This window comes from Etheostoma spectabile, chromosome 21, assembly GCF_008692095.1.
Source record: "Etheostoma spectabile isolate EspeVRDwgs_2016 chromosome 21, UIUC_Espe_1.0, whole genome shotgun sequence".
In the NCBI taxonomy this organism is placed as follows: Eukaryota; Metazoa; Chordata; class Actinopteri; order Perciformes; family Percidae; genus Etheostoma; species Etheostoma spectabile.
In genome coordinates this window covers 3,545,439-3,558,373 of record NC_045753.1, presented here as the reverse complement: position 1 = coordinate 3,558,373, position 12,935 = coordinate 3,545,439, and positions in this window count along the sequence as shown.

Sequence of the window (12,935 nt, the reverse complement as noted above, 5' to 3'; positions counted from 1 at the left end):
GAGGGCTCACGCATGCACACACAAACACACACATACACACACACACAGCCCCTGAGGCTGGCATTGACCTAGTCCTCGGGGTCCAAACTAATTTGCTCACAATCTAACACAGTAACTGACTGCCATCTTTTTCAACCCAACTCTCTAAATACTCACCCTGCTACAGGGCACAACTGAGATACAATGAGATACTATTTTTTTCTTTGGATGTGAATGAGTGTGTGTGTGTGCATGCACCTTCAAGCACGGTTACAAAAATGCACACATTGGATAGGCCTATGCTCTTGGTTCAAATCTGTCAGTTTGCCTGTTAGCTCAGAACTCTCGGAATGTCATGGTGACTAAGGGTGAACTCACAGGGTTAAGTGAACACTGCAGCGCTTTGCCGGATCCACAGGAGGAGGGTCTGGTTAGTCCACACAGCACTCCGGGATGAAATGTGCTTTGGTTTATTGGCATTTTGTTAAAACCAATAACAATGCTTCTGCAAAATAGCCTCGGGAAGGAACTTGTTTTGGTGGAACATGCGTACATTCAAAGGTGTTTTTGTGGTGCAAAAGAAAACTGATTGGACAGATAGTGTCGCTAGCTGTCTGGATTTCCCCTGTAGAGATCTGAGGAGAAGTATATCTGCCTAGTTTAACTATTTAGGTCAAAGTTATGGCAGAATTCAAAAGATACCAATTTACGTTTGTCTTTCTCCCAAGAAATGCATTACTACCAGCTATATTATATGTCTATTATTTTGTTTACAGTCTTAATAGTTTAGCTTTACAAGATAGCAAGAGTAGTCTCCTAAATTGCAAATATTCCTATTTGCAATTTAGGAGATTCAAGACGCTTATGAAGGCTGTGTGTCACATGACCTTGCTGAACTAAGGATGAACATCAAGACTAATACGTCCGAGGGTCCCCACCACATCAGTATCATGGTAGATGGTCAAAAATTGGGACTGCTCTGGTTTCTAGGGACTTGCTCCATGCTTGTTGGGTTGGCAACTGCAGTAAAACCTGCCTATCCCAAGGATCTTGAGCACATCAGTTTTCCAGAAACTCAATGGGTTCAATGCTCTCACCACACGCAGCATCAGGAATAAGCTACCATGAGAAAACGGAGGACACCTTGCAGAATAAATCACTCATCAGTCATTGACTGATATAGCTACATTTTTCAGGTAAAAATAAGCACAGATTAAATTAAATGAACATGAATGACAAATAGATTGCAAGTACATTGTATCCCTATTGTACACATTATTCCTGTCTTTGTTTGAATGTAGTACCTCTCCGTAGGCTGCTTTCTTGTTGTATTTCGGCATGTAACATTTGAAAGATGTTGGATTAACAAGTTCAGACAAAGTTGCTCAAAAAAATGTGTAGTTTCTATGCATGGTGATCTGTAGAGCCAATTAAAGTAAACTCTGTTTGGAAAGCGCATTTTGAGTGGATTAGAGATTTAAAAAATATGGCAACAAAGTGATATCCAATAACATTGAATAGATTGCGAATTACTGTGATGCTAAATAACACTTAAATTTAAGCAGTTAATTTCGGTCCTGATAATTAAGAATTGCAATGCAAATGTGTTGAATCAAGCGTTTCTTGGACACAGATGGAAAAAGAGAGGAGAGAGGAGCTCAAAGGAAGTCCCCTAACAGTCTAAAACCATAACTAAGAGCTGGTCCAAGGCAGACCTGAGCCAGCTCCATAAGGAGAAAAGGTAGGAATAAGCAACGACAGTAAAGAAGAGAAAAAAGAAGGAGGAAAAATAGAGCAGGAAGTGGTGACAGATATGACCTGTGGGGGTCTAGCTGCCACGTCTCAGTTTGTTTACTGCTGCTGCCCATGGCTTCTCGCCCCAGCTGAAGTAACTTCCTCCCCCAGGACCCTGTATCCTTATCCATGGCTGCTGAGTGAGAACACATTTGCATAATCCTTGTGAATGCAACCCTGTAAAGATCCCTCGTAATAAACACAGCCGTGTAGGTTTCAGTTTCTATACCAATTCTTTTACAAAAGCCTAACATCATGGGAAAATTGACCAAAGAAGTAAACAAACCGTCTATGGAGACAGCTATATTGTGTAATTTATAATGTCATTCACTTACATTAAATGAAAGATAAGCATAAGCAATTGTTAGACCAAGCTGAGTTCAATTTCAATTCAATTTTATTTATAGTGTAAATTCATGACAAGAGTTATCTCGAGACACTTAACAGATAGAGTAGGTCTAGACCACATTCTATAATTTACAAGGACCTAACAGTTCTAGTAGTTTCCTCCAGAGCAAGCAACGGTGCGACTCTGTTTTCTTCTCCAACCCTGTAGATAAAATAACAGATGGGTGTTTTTTTTTGTCGAGGGATGGTAAGGTGTGAGTGGAAACACTGACCCAATCAACCTGAGCCAGTGAGCCCAGTGTCTATTGACCTCCTCGTCTCTGGTTTCCTCCCGTTCACATGAAACCAGCTGTCAGTCACCGCACAACGAGAACACACACATGCGTGATCCCCATATGTCCTGCCGCTGAGGAGGCTGCTCTCAGTCATTCCACTTGGGACTGTAACCTCTACCTCCGTCACATCCTTCTTCCAAAACAAGAGATCAGCTTACACTTTGTTTTCTGGCCTATATTATTCTTTATCGCAGCCCCAGACCACCTCCACAGGCTGGATAAGAAGGGAGAACAATTCAATTGTGAGCCCATGGAAGTTGTAAAAGAAAAAATGAACTGTGCAATATTACAACGCAGGCTCTAGGCTGGCTATGTTTGTGATATTAGATTACAGTAAGTAAGTAAGAGCAGATAGACAGCCTGTGCTTTAGTCCAAGGACACTTTTACAAGATATATGGCTGCTGATGGACACATTGCTATCACTGCAAGCTGTGGACCTCCAACCTTGTGCTGTCTCCCTGACAACAAGCCCAGCATGCAATTCACTGTTTATGCATTTAGTTACTCTTATTCGTAATGTCTTACAATTAGTGAGCAGAGAGGTTGACAGTTTAAATCAAAATCTGAAATCACTTACAAGGAATACTGTATATATATATATATATATATATATATATATATATATATATATATATATTATATTGATACTTTTGATGGATACATTTTGGAGACGATAGAGTTTCGACCTGCACCATTCAAGTTTCTGCATATCCCTTCATCTTCAAAAGCTGTTTAGCTGACTTGTGAAGTTTGAAAGCACCCTAAAATCGTGTATATCCTAATCAGTCATTACAAACTCATGCAATGCAGCCAAAGTCCACAGACCATCTTGCCATATGTGTTATGACTGATACAATATACAGTACATGATACTGTAAAACAAAGCAATGAGGTGATTCTAACAACCTTAAGGTACTTAATGCAAAAAATGAAATGAAATGAAACAATTACATAGTGTACCGTTTGGTGATCTTAGCAGAGATATGATTTAGTCATTTCCTGACGATGAATAATCAAGCTGGTTCCTGATCAGCTCTGTAGCATGTAGCTACTATGGAAAAAACTAAACTAACAAAGTATGTCATGCCAAAATTGACGTACATTCAGTTTCATTTTAGAATTACTTATTGATGTGCCATTAGGCTAACCTGGCTCCCCCCCATACTTACGCTCAATTTTCATTTCCCGTCCAAACTTTTGGCAGTCCGATCACTGAATAGAGGGAGCTGCTGAGAACGATGACGTTGAGGCCCTACATTAGAGTTATAGTTCCATAATGGCGGATCTAGATTGCGGAGATTGCTTTACTGCACAAAACAGGTGAGGAAGCTTTTCTAGTGCCGCAAACAAAGCAAAGCAAAAGCCTAGTCCAAAGACAAGGCCAATGGCAAAAAATCACAAATATGTTCATAGTCTTCTAAGGTCCATTATAAGACTGGAATGTGGAGGATTGAACCCAACCACAAAACAATCCGTTCAAATATGGTTGTAAATCCAATTTGAAACCTCCTTAAGAATTTTTAACATTTTTTTTTTGTGGTTTGGTTTAGTACCATCCAAATTCCAACTTTACACGTGTACCTTGAAGACAAAGAGAAACAAAGGCAGCAGAAGCTATGATAGGGAGGAGGAGGAGGAGGAGGAGGAGGAGGAGGAGGAGGAGGAGGAGGAGGAGGAGGAGGAGGAGGAGGAGGAAGTAAGTGATGACAATTTAAGAAATACTCTGTTTTACTTTGAGAATGACATGAACAGTTTCCTGGTGACAATTAATGACCAAATGTTAGCAGAGTGCACAAGCCTCCTGATAGTAGGTTAGCAGTAAGTACTGTAGGGATGTGGGTGTGAGTGGTGTGCTCCAGGCTGAGCTCAGCAGAAGGATTGAATTAGGACCAGTGAGAGGCTGAGTGGGGCTAATTGGGAGCGACAGGGCCTGGTCAGTGTATTAGGGTCCAGCTGACTGCAGTAGCTCAGGTCAGCCACACAACCAGTCTCAAAGTACAGTACATTACACTTCAGCAGGGTTTACTGGAGTTCTTGTTAGTTTACCTACCCTCACGTTTTTGCCCAACAGCTACTTCTGCATACTTTCACATGAACAAACCAGTTCAAAAACTCCACCAGCAAGCAAATCCTCTTCTCCTTAACCCTTGTGTTGTCTTCCTGGCGACAGTGCAACTGTCTGTTTTCCTGAAATTGCATATGTTTATTTTTCAAAGATTTTTGGTTGTCTTTTTCAAAACTTTAGTTGCTTTTATCCTTGATGTTTTTGTCACTTTTTTCTGCACCTTTTAGTGTTATTGTGGGTTCTTTCCCCCATGTTTTTGAAGCCTATGCGCACCTTTTTCCCTTTTTTCAACGCTCTTTCATACATTTTTTATCCAAATTTAAAGAAAATAGTGGGCTGTCCATTTAATTTTTGAAGAGCGTTGAGGGGACCAATCAGCGTTATTTTTGTCAAAATTTGAAAGAAACCCACTTCTCTGATAAAGACTTTTTTTTTTTTTTCAAATGGGTCAAATTTGACCCGAGGACAATGCAAGGGTTAATGCAGCGGCTGCGGGTTCGACTCCGACCTGTGGCCCTTGTGCTCCATGCCATTCCCCCTCCTTCACATCTTCAGCTGTCCTATACAAATAAATGCTCAGAAAATAATTCTTAAAAGGTTGTGAGATTTGTATGTTACACTCTAAGAAATAAATCCGTAAAATAACAGAATAAAAGTTCTGGCAGCTCATTAACCGTAATTAAAAACAAAAATTGAAGTAAAAACTCTTTTCTGTTATTTCAAATGTTATTTCACATTCTCTCAGATATAAAGTAATTTTGACGCTTGTTTCAATGCTTCTTATTTACTTTTTTGGCGCTTTTTTACACAACATTTCAACGCATTTTGTTCCACTTTTGAAGCTTTTTTGAGGCTTTTGACGCTCTATTATCCAGGAACCTACTGGGGAAATGCAGACGGAGCACAGATAAAGTTCCCATAATGCAATCTGAAATATAAATAAACACAAAAACAACTGGGAATGGACAAGTTCTGTAAGAAAACATGCAGTCATGCAACTGTTAATAAACAGAAATTTCTTAGAGTGTACCATCCACTTTAAAAAATGACAAAAGACAAAGGGATTATGTCTGAAGTATTTATCAACCCTAATGACCAATCAAAAATATTACTCATGTCATTTATGTAGCGCAACAGTGTATTTTAACCCCACCTATGAAGTATTTATAAACAGTAAATAAACAATTAAAGCTGGGGTTGGTAACAAAAATGGTCTTTACACCCTGACAGCTATAACCTATGGGCTCTAAAGACATGTCTTTAAGCAGCTGACGAGAAACTGCTTTTTTCAATTAAGAAAATCTCAAAACTTAGAAATCTAGTTTCAAGAAATGATTTGGAGCTTATCATTCATGCCTTTGTGTCTTCGCGGTTAGACTATTGTAATAGTTATTTTTATGCTTAAACAGAAGGAGCTCTCTCGACTGCAATTAGTACAAACTCTGCAGCCAGAATTTTAACCCGTACTAACAGGAGGTCTCACATATCCCCAATCCTAAAAGAACTCATGGCTACCAGTGTCTTATAGGATACATTTTAAAATTTTGGTTTTAGTTTTTAGAGCTTTACATGGCCAGGCTCCCCTCTATATTAGTGACCTGATTCAGTGGTACACCCCTGTGCATGCTCTGAGGTCTGTGGATCAGAACCTGCTGACTGTTCCACGCACTCGCTACCGTACTAGAGGTGACCGATGTTTTCAGGCTGTTGCCCCCAGGTTGGGAATGACCTTCCACCGTCTATACGTTTTTCTGATTCTGTTGATGTCTTCAAATGCAGACTAAAGACGCATTTATTTGTTCAGGCTTTCAATTAGCTATTGTGGGTTGTTATGATCATGTACTGTCTATGCTTTATTGTGTGTATTTTATTGATAGTCATGTTTTGTTGTGAAGCACTTTGTGGCCTTATGCCTGTGAAAGGTGCTTATAAAAAACTTTTACTTACTTACTTACTCTGAAAAAGCAGTAAAAAAAGATACATCATCTATAGCTGCTGTAATCCTGTAAAAACATGTCACTGCAAATCCTCTTCAAAAACTTTGGCCCTTTCTGTTACCAACCACTAAAAACAGGACAAAAGACAAATGTCCTAATGTACAGTATAGGATGACCTGCATGACATTGAGGTAAAAGAAAAAGAGGAAGGCTATTAATCGATACTCAAAATGCTTTTGGCTGCAGGCAATTATAAAGCGGAGTCTGGTTTTCTGTGTCTTAAAACAGGGCAATTTATCCATTAAGTGAGTCATATATCCATTTAGGTCAGGCTCCTGAATTGGCCTAACAGGACCCATGCAGACCTAGCTCTCTCCATTAAACGGCATCTGTTAATTGAGCTACCAGAACAATGACTTCCTTTTCCTACATTTGATCATGCTCACCACCTGTATTTCCTCTGCTCCACTGGCTCCATGTTGGGGCAGAATGTTAATGTGCTGTTGTCCAGTGTGAGAAAGCGGAAGTGGAGCTGAATGTGATCATTAATTGCGAGCCACAATGGCGTCCATATGGAGAGGGCATGGCAGTGCATAAAGAACTTCGGGGCACAAAGCCTGTCAGGGGGGGGAAAGCACTCTCCAATGTAATGTGCAACATGACAGAGTAAGCAACAAAATAGCATTGTGTGGAAAAAGAAGGAGAGGAAGAGGGGCTTTGACCTGGAGAAGGGAAGGGGGGGGGGATCCAGTTTAGTGTGTAAATCAACTGGGTTAACTGGCTGCCAGGTAGGAGGGCAGCTTCTCACTCTGAAGCACATGAGGACGGAGGAGCTTAAAAGCCTCCAGCAAGAAGACAAAGCAAGGCAGTCCTCTTTCAGGATTGAAACACCGACCCCAACCCTTTTTGTGATCTAGAGGAGCTCTCCCCGGTAAGAAGCGGCCCTCCGAGGATCCGAGGTTTGGAGTCAGCATGGAAACAAATCATGCCTTGACTAACGGGTAGAGGTTTCAATTGGATGCACTGCCTCCAACTGACTCGAATTCAATTATGTAAAGAACGAGTTACGGTTGAAGGATGGAAATAAACAAGGTGGTCTGATGTTTTATTCATCCCACAACCCAAAAATACCTCCTGCATCAAACAACAGCAGCAGCCAGCTTTAGCTTCAGAGTCTGGAAGCTTTTTTTCCCCCTGCAGTTTGCCTTTAAGGACTCTAATTAGAGGGGGAGCAATTTTCATATTTGCAAAGATTGGTGGGATTTTAATTTTTTTACGGCAAGACGCTAATACACCTGCACAGGGACTGCAATGTTCTGATAAGTGAGCATGCTCTTTAGAAAGATTAATATAATAATAATAATAATAATAATTCAAACGGTGACAGCTTTGAGGAAGAGGAGTCTAAAGTATTCATCAACCCTAATGACCAAGGTACATGACATCAAAAATATTACTCATGTCATTTATGTAGCGCAACACTGTATTTGAACCCCACCTATTAGGCATTCATAACCAATAAATAAACAATTAAAGGTTTCCAATTCATGTATATTGGCACTGAGTGTGACCTGGATAATCGCCGTTGTCGCTTCTCCTTTTAGCTTTTTAGTTGTTCTTTGTTTCATTTCCTTCTTCCTTGTGATGGTCCTGCCCCAGTATCAGCCATATCTACAACACATAACTTGTAACATAACATTAAAATGCAACTAGGTCTATATAAAGAAATCTCCAGCTACAGGTAATTTAAGATCATTGTATGAAAAATGACAGAGCTGCAGAAACATTCAAAAATTACATGTAGCCACTTTAGGTAGGTGGTAGGTACTAATACCACACTGTAAAAAGTAATCTGTTCCAAGTCCTGAATTGAAAATTCTTAAAGTACTTAAAGTGAATATATGTAACTTTTAAATGTTTCTTGATTTTGTAATTTTCCATCTGATGATTACAAATGACCTGTGACCCCCCCCCCCACCACACAACACACACACACACACACACACACACACACACATCATCACATACCCTTCACCATACATAGAGATCGGCATGGGATACTTTCCATAAAATCATCTCTCAATGCAAATCAAACCAGCTATTAGGCTAACTGAAATAAAACCATGCCAATCTCTATGTATGGTGAAGGGTATGGGATGATGTGGGGGGGGGGGGGGGGTATTTTAATTCCAAAGGCCAAGGGAACTTTATCAGGATGCATAGTATCCTGATCCATGAAATAACTGGCCTATAATAATAAAAATGGGCCTGCCTCTATGGGGATTTAACATAGGGGGGTGTATACTTATGCCCCCTGTATTTTAAGGAAGAATATTTATTTATTTACAATACATTATTCATTCACAAAGAACATTGGTGTCCTTAAAAGGTTGGATTTTCCTAAAGTTGTTTTGAATTAAGGCATTAAGATCAATTTCCAAAAGATGTCCTCTTTTTAATCAACTTTAGCGTGGGTGTGTAAACTTTCTCATTCCACTGTAAAAGTACTTACTGCAAAAGAAATCCTCATTTTTTAAAAACTGGAAACGATCCAAAGTGTTCTGTGTTTAATCGGCTATTTATATCCCTACTTGTATGCGTATATATTGTTGGGTAGTTTAATTTATAATAAAACATAGAACTACATGTGTTTGGTTTGCAAAAATCTTAATTTGCAAAGTAACTAAGGCTGTCGGATTAATGTAGTGGAGTAAATAGTGTAAAATTTCTCAGTAGAAGTAGAAAGTGGCATGAAAAGAAAAGATGGAAGAAGAAAAAGTACCTCAAATTTGTACTAAAGTAGCATACTAAAATTAATGTACTTAGTTAGATTCCCCCACTACTTATAAATGCAGGGGTAAGGGATCATGAGAGACTGTAGTCTGGCTTCTCCTCTCAACCCTGATGCTTTTTCCTGAGCTTGGTGTGTGCTGACCCTCACAGCCTGTGGCGTCAGCTTAGCATGCAGAACAGCAGCTCTCCAAACGCCCACCATCAGTGAATCATCAGGCACACACACACACACACACACACACACACACACACACACACACACACAAACAGAGAAATACAACATTTAATCTCATCAGCATGGCCGACAGCTCGTTAATTTTACACTCCGTAAAGGCGTGAAGAGCATTGCATCAATATCTAACACAATCACTTTGCTGAGACCCGCAGATAAAAAACACACACACACGGAGAAGTAAATAAAATAGTTAATCATCATAAATGGTGTGTGCTGTGTGTTATAAATTCTCACGTTTGTAAGAGTACATTGTGTACTCCTGCAGTGCGGTTTGGCTTGAACCTTAATAACATAGAGGAAGTAAATGTAGCACACTTTCAGCCTATTATTCTTTGTAAACATGACGCAGGAGATGGGCTGTGATGCCCAGAACAATTGGAGCAAACACACAATGATAATCCGACACTCACCTGTAAAAACTCAAGAAACACTCCTGCTATGAGGAAATGAAACGGCACACACACCCTTCTCCAGTTACCGTGGGATTTGATTTCTACATCCTTGTCATTTTCATGCGAATAAACATCTAGCCTGTTTCCTACTCTTAATACTAAAACATTAAGACAGTAGTGGTATTTAGTGTTCCAAACACTTGCTACAAAACCAGTCAATATGCATATCAAATTAAAGAAGAAAACGACATAATGTCTTAGTAAGATTGTTCCACCACAAGCATCCAGAATAGCTTGAGTATTAGGCATAATAATAAGTATAAGTGTCTGGTCTCCACAGGAGGAATCAACAGCATTCTTCTAAAAGATATCCCTTCATTTGGTGCTTCAATGATGGTGGTGGAGCGCTTTTATTTTAAATTCTCAGGTGTTCATCTGGATTGAGATCCCGTAACTGTGAAAGCATATGATTCACATCAAACCATTCTGTGACTATAGGGTGGCCTGTATGGAAAAATCTGTGTATAGTGTATAGTAAATCAAAAGACAAATAAATACCAAAACCACAATGGAAAGAGATAGGTTGTTAGATCTAGGAGATATTTTTTGACAAATGTCAAGATAATGTTTTCTCAGCTTTAGCTTTTCACTTTTGGCCCTGGCAATCCACCAATCAATACCAGTAAAGGAAGTTGAAATAAGGGAAGTTTTTGTGTTGACATCCACATAGAGTTGGGTACTGAAACCTGATGCCAATATGGCACCGGTTCCTAAACGATCGGTGTCTAGACAACCGAATGACAACGCAAATGCCACTTCAATGTCTGCGCTGCCATCTAGTGGTCCAAAACAGACAGAGGCAACAAAAGCATCGCTGCATGGGATGCTAAACACTACCCTTTACAGCAGGTAACGTTATCATACCTTTAGCTAGCAACTGGCCTTAACACGGTTAAAATACTGAAAGCTAAACAGTCTAACGTGTGGCTGTATTTCACTGAAAAGGATCCCAACACCATGACGTTCAACAGTCTGCGGCTAAATACACACAGTAGCTTAGCTGCACTTTAAAACACCATGGCCACTGCCCGAGTCGGCGTTGTCAAAGAAACAACAGCGATAGGAGTTTGCATCATTTTTCAAGGGTAAAATTGATCAAATTGGACTAAGCATATCATTTTGAACGCAAATTACTCGGAACCTTTAATCACCAGCGACAAAAAGGGGAGCACTTAACTTGACATTGAGCTCCTCGAGAAAAAAACCCTTTAGTCTTCCACATGTCAATTGGATATTCTACCTACCAGCTCCCTGAAAACCGCTTTTGTAAAACCCTTGCTCAAGAAGATTAACTTGGATGTCTTTAAATTAAACTACGGGCCCAGATCCAGTTTACCATTCGTAGGTTACATTTTTTTTAATTTGTTGTTAATAATTGTTTTCTTGCTAATCACACCACTGAAACAGCTCTTGTCAAAGTTATAAATGACATACGTACGTCTAAACACAGATGCAGGTAACGCATAGCATGTTGCTGGACCTAAGTGCAGCCTTTGACAAGGTAAATCACAGCATTTCACAGGTGTTGTTGTCAAGTGGCTGAAGTCCTACCGGCAAGACAGGAGTTTTTCTGTGGAGTCCCTCAGGGCTCAATTTTGGGTCCACTTCTTTTGAACCTTTACATGCTCCCACTTGGTCTGTTGTAGTCACTTGGAAAGAGGTGGATAGGTCAAGGATAGGTAAATGGCTTTCAGAATTAATGGAAACTCTGGCAAAAAGATCACATGTGCAATGGGGGTAAGCAACCAATTTCTGGTAACATCTGATAATATCTGGGGCCCCTTTAGAAATTTCTTTACAAACAAAGACTTGTCTTGTTTGATGGAAACACCTGGGAAACAAGTTTACTGTCTGTTGTTGAATGACCACTATCTAATTCATGTGTAGTGCACATGTATATGAGCTGTGCACTGTTGGTTTTGTACATACACCCCCCCCCCCTTTTTATTTATTAATTTACTTATATAGTATTTGTATTATTACTTTATTGCGTATTTCAGTTCCTTTTTTCATTTTTATTTTACTTTTATTTATAATTATGTATTTGTGTTGTTTTGTTATGTCATGTCTTGGTCAGGGTTTGATGGACATGGCTTCAGCAGGGTATGGGGCAGGTGTTTTTGAGTCCCAGTGGTTATATGTCAATCTTACTATGTCTGGCAATAAATAAAGATATTGTGGGGAAAAAAGATGACTTAGAGAAACTGATTCATGCCTTTATCTACAGTAGGGTTGATTACTGAAATGACCTGTTGACAGGCCTTCCTAAAAACAGCTTCAAATGATACAAAACTCAGAAGCCAGAGTTCTTCCAAAGACAAAAAGAACTGAGCACATAACCCTTATTTAGAAATCCCTGCACTGGCTCTCAGTAAGTTACAAGGTTGACTTTAAATCGCTGCTTGTTTTCAAGCCGCTTAATGGAATAGGGCCAAAGTATCTATCGGATATGTTCCTGCAGTATGTACCATTCAGGTCTCTCAGATCAGAGAAGAAACATCTTTTAGAAAAACCCACAGTCAGTACCAGCCATCATGGAACCAACTTCCAGAAGGCATCAAAAACGCCCTAACTATTCACAGTTTTAAATCCAGATTAAAGACAAAACTCTTTTCAGGTGCCTTCTGCTAATGCTTCACTGAAGCACTATTACTTACTGTAGTAGACCATTGATTTTTTATTATTTTATCTTTTATTATCTTTTACTGTTTTTATGCCTTATTGTCCTCATGCTTTTATTTCTAACTATTTTTATGATCATGTACTGACCCTTGTTTTTGTTTTGTGTGAAGCACATTGTATTACCATGGGTATGAAATGTGCTATATAAATAAACTTGCCTTGCCTTATTTTTTATTTTTTATTGGGTCAGGCACTGTTTTAGCACCGGCACCTTTTTAAATTGGCATTGGTATTGGAAAAACATCCAAAGCATACCCAACCCTACATCCACACCTTTGGCTTTGTCTGTGTAAGAACATAATTTTGAGAGGTAG